We start from the raw sequence: 9,816 nt of genomic DNA, 5'->3' as shown, positions 1-9,816 counted from the left end.
CCTTGTGCCTTTTGAATTTAATTCCCGATGCTTTTTCTGTGTTTCATTGTCAATAAGAAGGGCCAGGGGATACAGTAAACCTGAAGTGAAGCATCGGAATCTAAAACTGGACTCACAGGAGAGGTTCAAAACATAGATAGAGTGTCACTCCTCTTGTACTTAATTCGGTACTGTGCCTTTTGTATTAAATTCGGATGCAATTTCTGTGTTTCATCGTCAGTTAGAAGGTCCAAGGGATACAGTAAACCTGAAGAGAAGCATCGGAATCTAAAACTGGACTCACAGGAGAGGTTCAAAACATAGAAAGTTAGCGTGTCGGTCGTCTTTTACTTAACTCAGCATTTTGCCTTTTGTATTAAATTCCGATGCAATTTCTATGTTTCATCGTCAATAAGAAGGTGCAAGGTATACAGTAAACCTGAAGTGAAGCATCGGAATCTAAAATCGGACTCACCGGAGAGGTTCAAATCATAGAAAGTGAGGGTGTCAGTCTTCTTTTACATAAGTCGGCATTGTGCATTTTGAATTTAATTCCGATGCAATTTCTGTGTTTCATCGTCAATAAGAAAATCCAAGGGATACAGCAAACCTGAAGTGAAGCATCGGAATCTAAAACTGGACTCGCAGGAGAGGTTCAAATCAGAGAAAGTGAGAGTGTCAGTCCTCTTGTACTTAAGTCGGCATTGTGCCATTTGTATTAAATTCGGATGCAATTTCTGTGTTTAATCGTCAATAAGATGGTCCAAGGGATACAGTAAACCCGAAGTGAAGCATCTGAATCTAAAACTGGACTCACAGGAGATATCTAAATCATACAAAGTGAGAGTGTCAGTCCTCTTTTACTTAAGTCGGCATTGTGCCTTTTGAATTTAATTCCGATGCAATTTATGTGTTTCATCGTCAATAAGAAGGTCCAAGGGATACAGCAAACCTGAAGTGAAGCATCGGAATCTAAAACTGGACTCACAGGAGAGGTTCAATTCATAGAAAGTTAGAGTGTCAGTCCTCTTGTACTTAAGTCAGCATTGTGGCATTTGTATTAAATTCGGATGCAATTTCTGTGCTTCATCGTCAATATGAAGGTCCAAGAGATACAGTAAACCTGAAGTGAAGCATCGGAATCTGAAACTGGACTCACAGGAGAGACTTCAATCATAGAAAGTGAGAGTGTCAGTCCTCTTTTACTTAAGTCGGCATTGTGCATTTTGAATTTAATTCCGATGCAATTTCTGTGTTTCATCGTCAATAAGAAGGTCCAAGGGATACAGCAAACCTGAAGTGAAGCATCGGAATCTAAAACTGGACTCGCAGGAGAGGTTCAAATCAGAGAAAGTGAGAGTGTCAGTCCTCTTGTACTTTAGTCGGCATTGTGCCATTTGTATTAAATTCGGATGCAATTTCTGTGTTTCATCGTCAATAAGAAGGTGCAAGGGATACAGTAAACCGGAAGTGAAGCATCGGAATCTAAAACTGAACTCACAGGAGATATCTAAATCATAGAAAGTGAGAGTGTCAGTCCTCTTTTACTTAAGTCGGCATTGTGCCTTTTTAATTTAATTCCGATGCAGTTTCTGTGTTTCATCGTCAATAAGAAGGTGCAAGGTATACAGTAAACCTGAAGTGAAGCATCGGAATCTAAAACCGGACTCACAGGTGAGGTTAAAATCATAGAAAGTGAGAGTGTCAATCCTCTTGTACTTAAGTCGGCATTGTGCTATTTGTATTAAATTCGGATGCAATTTCTGTGTTTCATCGTCAATAAGAAGGTCCAAGGGATACAGTAAACCTGAAGTGATGCATCGGAATCTAAAACTGGACTCACAGGAGAGGTTCCAATCATAAAAAATGAGTGTCAGTCCTCTTGTAGTTAAGTCGGCATTGTGACATTTGTATTAAAATAGGATGCAATTTCTGTGACTCTTCGTCCAGAAGAAGGTCCAAGGGATACAGTAAACCTGAAGTGAAGCTTCAGAATCTAAAACTGGACTCACAGGGGAGGTTCAAATCATAGTGAGTTAGAGTGTCTCTCCTCTTGTACTTAAGTCGGTATTGTGCCTTTTGTATTACATTAGGATGCTATTTCTGTGCTTCACGTCAATAAGAAGGTCCAAGGGATATAGTAAACCTGAAGTGAAGCATCGGAATCTAAAACTGGACTCACAGGAGAGGTTCAAATCATACAAAGTTAGAGTATCAGTCCTCTTGTACTTAAGTCGGCATTGTGACTTTTGTATTAAAATCGGATGCAATTTCTGTGATTCTTCGTCAATAGGAAGGTCCTAGGGATACAGTAAACCAGAAGTGAAGCATCGGAATCTAAAACTGGACTCACAGGAAAGGTTCAAATCATAGAAAGTGAAAGTGTCAGTCCTCTTGTACTTAAGCCGCCATTGTGCCTTTTGAATTAAATTCGGATGCCATTTCTGTGTTTCATCGTCAACAAGAAGGTCCAAGGGATACAGTAAACCTGAAGTGAAGCATCGGAATCTAAAACTGGACCCGCAGGAGAGGTTCATATCATAGAAAGTTAGAGCGTCAGTCCTCTTGTACTTAAGTCGGCATTGTGCCCTTTGTATTAAATTCGAATGCAAACTCTGTGTTTCATCGTCAATAAGAAGGTCCAAGGGATACAGTAAACCTTAAGTGAAGCATCGGAATCTAAAACTGGAGTCTTAGGAGAGGTTCAAATCATAGAAAGTTAGAATGTCAGTCCTCTTGTACTTAAGTCGGCCTTGTGCCTTTTGAATTTAATTCCCGATGCTTTTTCTGTGTTTCATTGTCAATAAGAAGGTCCAGGGGATACAGTAAACCTGAAGTGAAGCATCGGAATTTAAAACTGGACTCACAGGAGAGGTTCAAAACATAGATAGAGTGTCACTCCTCTTATACTTAAGTCGGTATTGTGCCTTTTGTATTAAATTCGGATGCAATTTCTGTGTTTCATCGTCAGTTAGAAGGTCCAAGGGATACAGTAAACCTGAAGTGAAGCATCGGAATCTAAAACTGGACTCACAGGAAAGGTTCAAATCATAGAAAGTGAGAGGGTCAGTCCTCTTGCACTTAAGTCAGCATTGTGGCATTTGTATTAAATTCGGATGCAATTTCTGTGCTTCATCGTCAATAAGAAGGTCCAAGGGATACAGTAAACCTGAAGTGAAGCATCGGAATCTGAAACTGGACTCACAGGAGAGATTTCAACCATAGAAAGTGAGAGTGTCAGTCTTCTTTTACATAAGTCGGCATTGTGCATTTTGAATTTAATTCCGATGCAATTTCTGTGTTTCATCGTCAATAAGAAAATCCAAGGGATACAGCAAAACTGAAGTGAAGCATCGGAATCTAAAAGTGGACTCGCAGGAGAGGTTCAAATCAGAGAAAGTGAGAGTGTCAGTCCTCTTGTACTTAAGTCGGCATTGTGCCATTTGTATTAAATTCGGATGCAATTTCTGTGTTTAATCGTCAATAAGATGGTCCAAGGGATACAGTAAACCTGAAGTGAAGCATCTGAATCTAAAACTGGACTCACAGGAGATATCTAAATCATAGAAAGTGAGAGTGTCAGTCCTCTTTTACTTAAGTCGGCATTGTGCCTTTTGAATTTAATTCCGATGCAATTTATGTGTTTCATCGTCAATAAGAAGGTCCAAGGGATACAGCAAACCTGAAGTGAAGCATCGGAATCTAAAACTGGACTCGCAGGAGAGGTTCAAATCAGAGAAAGTGAGAGTGTCGGTCCTCTTGTACTTGAGTCGGCATTGTGCCATTTGTATTAAGTTCGGATGCAATTTCTGTGTTTCATCGTCTATAAGAAGGTCCAAGGGATACAGTGAACCTGAAGTGAAGCATCGGAATCTAAAACTGGACTCACAGGAGAGGTTCGAATCATAGAAAGTTAGAGTGTCAGTCCTCTTGTACTTATGTCGGCATTGTGCCTTTTGTATTAAATTCTGATACAAACTCTGTGTTTCATCGTCAATAAGAAGGTCGAAGGGATACAGTAAACCTGAAGTGAAGCATCGGAATCTAAAACTGAACTCACAGGAGAGGTTCAATTCATAGAAAGTTAGAGTGTCAGTCCTCTTGTACTTAAGTCAGCATTGTGGCATTTGTATTAAATTCGGATGCAATTTCTGTGCTTCATCGTCAATAAGAAGGTCCAAGGGATACAGTAAACCTGAAGTGAAGCATCGGAATCTGAAACTGGACTCACAGGAGAGACTTCAATCATAGAAAGTGAGAGTGTCAGTCCTCTTTTACTTAAGTCGGCATTGTGCATTTTGAATTTAATTCCGATGCAATTTCTGTGTTTCATCGTCAATAAGAAGGTCCAAGGGATACAGCAAACCTGAAGTGAAGTATCGGAATCTAAAACTGGACTCGCAGGAGAGGTTCAAATCAGAGAAAGTGAGAGTGTCAGTCCTCTTGTACTTAAGTCGGCATTGTGCCATTTGTATTAAATTCGGATGCAATTTCTGTGTTTCATCGTCAATAAGAAGGTGCAAGGGATACAGTAAACCGGAAGTGAAGCATCGGAATCTAAAACTGAACTCACAGGAGATATCTAAATCATAGAAAGTGAGAGTGTCAGTCCTCTTTTACTTAAGTCGGCATTGTGCCTTTTTAATTTAATTCCGATGCAGTTTCTGTGTTTCATCGTCAATAAGAAGGTGCAAGGTATACAGTAAACCTGAAGTGAAGCATCGGAATCTAAAACCGGACTCACAGGTGAGGTTCAAATCATAGAAAGTGAGAGTGTCAATCCTCTTGTACTTAAGTCGGCATTGTGCTATTTGTATTAAATTCGGATGCAATTTCTGTGTTTCATCGTCAATAAGAAGGTCCAAGGGATACAGTAAACCTGAAGTGAAGCATCGGAATCAAAAACTGGACTCACAGGAGAGGTTCCAATCATAAAAAATGAGTGTCAGTCCTCTTGTAGTTAAGTCGGCATTGTGACATTTGTATTAAAATAGGATGCAATTTCTGTGATTCTTCGTCCAGAAGAAGGTCCAAGGGATACAGTAAACCTGAAGTGAAGCATCAGAAGTTAAAACTGGACTCACAGGAGAGGTTAAAATCATAGTAAGTGAGAGTGTTAGTCCTCTTTTACTTAAGTCGGCGTTGTGCGTTTTGAATTTAATTCCGATGCAATATCTGTTTTTCATCGTCAATAAGAAGGTCCAAGGGATACAGTAAACCCGAAGTCAAGCATCGGAATCTATAACTGGACTAACAGGAGAGGTTGAAATCATAGAAAGTGAGTGTGTCAGTCCTATTGTACTTAAGTCGGCATTGTGCCATTTGTATTAAATTCGGGTGCAATTTCTGTGTTTCATCGTCAATAGGAAGGTCCTAGGGATACAGTAAACCTGAAGTGAAGCATCGGAATCTAAAACTGGACTCACAGGAAAGGTTCAAATCATAGAAAGTGAAAGTGTCAGTCCTCTTGTACTTAAGCCGCCATTGTGCCTTTTGAATTAAATTCGGATGCAATTTCTGTGTTTCATCGTCAACAAGATGGTCCAAGGGATACAGTAAACCTGAAGTGAAGCATCGGAATCTAAACCTGGACTCACAGGAGAGGTTCATATCATAGAAAGTTAGAGCGTCAGTCCTCTTGTACTTAAGTCGGCATTGTGCCCTTTGTATTAAATTCGAATGCAAACTCTGTGTTTCATCGTCAATAAGAAGGTCCAAGGGATACAGTAAACCTTAAGTGAAGCATCGGAATCTAAAACTGGACTCTTAGGAGAGGTTCAAATCATAGAAAGTTAGAATGTCAGTCCTCTTGTACTTAAGTCGGCCTTGTGCCTTTTGAATTTAATTCCCGATGCTTTTTCTGTGTTTCATTGTCAATAAGAAGGTCCAGGGGATACAGTAAACCTGAAGTGAAGCATCGGAATTTAAAACTGGACTCACAGGAGAGGTTCAAAACATAGATAGAGTGTCACTCCTCTTATACTTAAGTCGGTATTGTGCCTTTTGTATTAAATTCGGATGCAATTTCTGTGTTTCATCGTCAGTTAGAAGGTCCAAGGGATACAGTAAACCTGAAGAGAAGCATCGGAATCTAAAACTGGACTCACAGGAGAGGTTCAAAACATAGAAAGTTAGCGTGTCGGTCGTCTTTTACTTAACTCAGCATTTTGCCATTTGTATTAAATTCCGATGCAATTTCTATGTTTCATCGTCAATAACAAGGTGCAAGGTATACAGTAAACCTGAAGTGAAGCATCGGAATCTAAAATCGGACTCACAGGAGAGGTTCAAATCAAAGAAAGTGAGGGTGTCAGTCCTCTCGTACTTAAGTCGGCATTGTGCCATTTGTATTTAATTCGGGTGCAATTTCTGTGTGTCATCGTCAATAAGAAGGTCCAAGGGATACAGTAAACCTGAAGTGAAGCATCGGAATCTAAAACTGGACTCACAGGAAAGGTTCAAATCATAGAAAGTGAGAGTGTCAGTCCTCTTGCACTTAAGTCAGCATTGTGGCATTTGTATTAAATTCGGATGCAATTTCTGTGCTTCATCGTCAATAAGAAGGTCCAAGGGATACAGTAAACCTGAAGTGAAGCATCGGAATCTGAAACTGGACTCACAGGAGAGATTTCAATCATAGAAAGTGTGAGTGTCAGTCTTCTTTTTCATAAGTCGGCATTGTGCATTTTGAATTTCATTCCGATGCAATTTCTGTGTTTCATCGTCAATAAGAAAATCCAAGGGATACAGCAAACCTGAAGTGAAGCATCGGAATCTAAAACTGGACTCGCAGGAGAGGTTCAAATCAGAGAAAGTGAGAGTGTCAGTCCTCTTGTACTTAAGTCGGCATTGTGCCATTTGTATTAAATTCGGATGCAATTTCTGTGTTTCATCGTCAATAAGATGGTCCAAGGGATACAGTAAACCTGAAGTGAAGCATCTGAATCTAAAACTGGACTCACAGGAGATATCTAAATCATAGAAAGTGAGAGTGTCAGTCCTCTTTTACTTAAGTCGGCATTGTGCCTTTTGAATTTAATTCCGATGCAATTTATGTGTTTCATCGTCAATAAGAAGGTCCAAGGGATACAGCAAACCTGAAGTGAAGCATCGGAATCTAAAACTGGACTCGCAGGAGAGGTTCAAATCAGAGAAAGTGAGAGTGTCGGTCCTCTTGTACTTGAGTCGGCATTGTGCCATTTGTATTAAGTTCGGATGCAATTTCTGTGTTTCATCGTCTATAAGAAGGTCCAAGGGATACAGTGAACCTGAAGTGAAGCATCGGAATCTAAAACTGGACTCACAGGAGAGGTTCGAATCATAGAAAGTTAGAGTGTCAGTCCTCTTGTACTTATGTCGGCATTGTGCCTTTTGTATTAAATTCTGATGCAAACTCTGTGTTTCATCGTCAATAAGAAGGTCGAAGGGATACAGTAAACCTGAAGTGAAGCATCGGAATCTAAAACTGAACTCACAGGAGAGGTTCAATTCATAGAAAGTTAGAGTGTCAGTCCTCTTTTACTTAAGTCGGCATTGTGCCATTTGTATTAAATTTGGATGCACTTTCTGTGTCTCATCTTCAATAAGAAGGTCCAAGGGATACAGTAAACCTGAAGTGAAGCATCGGAATCTTAAACTGGACTCACAGGAGAGGTTCCAATCATAAAAAATGAGAGTTTAAGTCCTCTTGTACTTAAGTCGGCATTGTGACTTTTGTATTAAAATCGGATGCAATTTCTGTGATTCTTCGTCAATAAGAAGGTCCAAGGGATACAGTAAACCTTAAATGAAGCATCAGAAGTTAAAACTGGACTCACAGGAGAGGTTAAAATCATAGAAAGTGAGAGTGTTAGTCCACTTTTACTTAAGTCGGCATTGTGCGTTTTGAATTTAATTCCGATGCAATATCTGTGTTTCATCGTCAATAAGAAGGTCCAAGGGATACAGTAAACCTGAAGTCAAGCATCGGATTCTAAAACTGGACTAACAGGAGAGGTTCAAATCATAGAAAGTGAGAGTGTCAGCCCTCTTGTACTTAAGTCGGCATTGTGCCATTTGTATTAAATTCGGGTGCAATTCCTGTGTTTCATCGTCAATAGGAAGCTCCTAGGGATACAGTAAACCTGAAGTGAAGCATCGGAATCTAAAACTGGACTCAAAGGAAAGGTTCAAATCATAGAAAGTGAAAGTGTCAGTCCTCTTGTACTTAAGCCGCCATTCTGCCTTTTGAATTAAATTCGGATGCGATTTCTGTGTTTCATCGTCAATAAGAATGTCCAAGGGATACAGTAAACCTGAAGTGAAGCATCGGAATCTAAAAGTGGACTCACAGGAGAGGTTCATATCATAGAAAGTTAGAGTGTCAGTCCTCTTGTACTTAAGTCGTCTTTGTGCCCTTTGTATTAAATTCGAGTGCCAACTCTGTGTTTCATCGTCAATAAAAAGGTCCAAGGGATACAGTAAACCTTAAGTGAAGCATCGGAATCTAAAACTGGACTCTTAGGAGAGGTTCAAATCATAGAAAGTTAGAATGTCAGTCCTCTTGTACTTAAGTCGGCATTGTGCCTTTTGAATTTAATTCCCGATGCTTTTTCTGTGTTTCATTGTCAATAAGAAGGTCCAGGGGATACAGTAAACCTGAAGTGAAGCATCGGAATCTAAAACTGGACTCACAGTAGAGGTTCAAATATAGATAGAGTGTCACTCCTCTTGTACTAATGTCGGTTTTGTGCCTTTTGTATTAAATTCGGATGCAATTTCTGGGTTTCATCGTCAGTTAGAAGGTCCAAGGGATACAGTAAACCTGAAGAGAAGCATCAGAATCTAAAACTGGACTCACAGGAGAGGTTCAAAACATAGAAAGTTAGCGTGTCGGTCCTCTTTTACTTAAGTCAGCATTTTGCCTTTTGTATTAAATTCCGATGCAATTTCTATGTTTCATCGTCAATAAGAAGGTGCAAGGTATACAGTAAACCTGAAGTGAAGCATCGGAATCTAAAACCGGACTCACAGGAGAGGTTCAAATCATAGAAAGTGAGGGTGTCAGTCCTCTTGTACTTAAGTCGGCATAGTGCCATTTGTATTTAATTCGGGTGCAATTTCTGTGTGTCATCGTCAATAAGAAGGTCCAAGGGATACAGTAAACCTGAAGTGAAGCATCGGAATCTAAAACTGGACTCACAGGAAAGGTTCAAATCATAGAAAGTGAGAGTGTCAGTCCTCTTGTACTTAAGTCAGCATTGAGGCATTTGTATTAATTTCGGATGCAATTTCTGTGCTTCATCGTCAATAAGAAGGTCCAAGGGATACAGTAAACCTGACGTGAAGCATCGGAATCTGAAACTGGACTCACAGGAGAGATTTTAATCATAGAAAGTGAGAGTGTCAGTCCTCTTTTACTTAAGTCGGCATTGTGCCTTTTGAATTTAATTCCGATGCAATTTCTGTGTTTCATCGTCAATAAGAAGGTCCAAGGGATACAGCAAACCTGTAGTGAAGCATCGGAATCTAAAACTGGACTTGCAGGAGAGGTTCAAACCAGAGAAAATGAGAGTGTCGGTCCTCTTGTACTTAAGTCGGCATTGGTCCATTTGTATTAAGTTCGGATGCAATTTCTGTGTTTCATCGTCTATAAGAAGGTCCAAGGGATACAGTGAACCTGAAGTGAAGCACCGGAATCTAAAACTGGACACACAGGAGAGGTTCAAATCATAGACAGTTAGAGTGTCAGTCCTCTTGTACTTATGTCGGCATTGTGCCTTTTGTATTAAATTCTGATGCAAACTCTGTGTTTCATCGTCAATAAGAAGGTCGAAGGGATACAGTAAACCTGAAGTG

Source organism: Schistocerca serialis, unplaced genomic scaffold (genome assembly GCF_023864345.2).
Source record: "Schistocerca serialis cubense isolate TAMUIC-IGC-003099 unplaced genomic scaffold, iqSchSeri2.2 HiC_scaffold_1417, whole genome shotgun sequence".
In the NCBI taxonomy this organism is placed as follows: Eukaryota; Metazoa; Arthropoda; class Insecta; order Orthoptera; family Acrididae; genus Schistocerca; species Schistocerca serialis.
The sequence above is the reverse complement of the archived record's forward strand: the minus strand, read 5'-3'. Positions refer to the sequence as shown.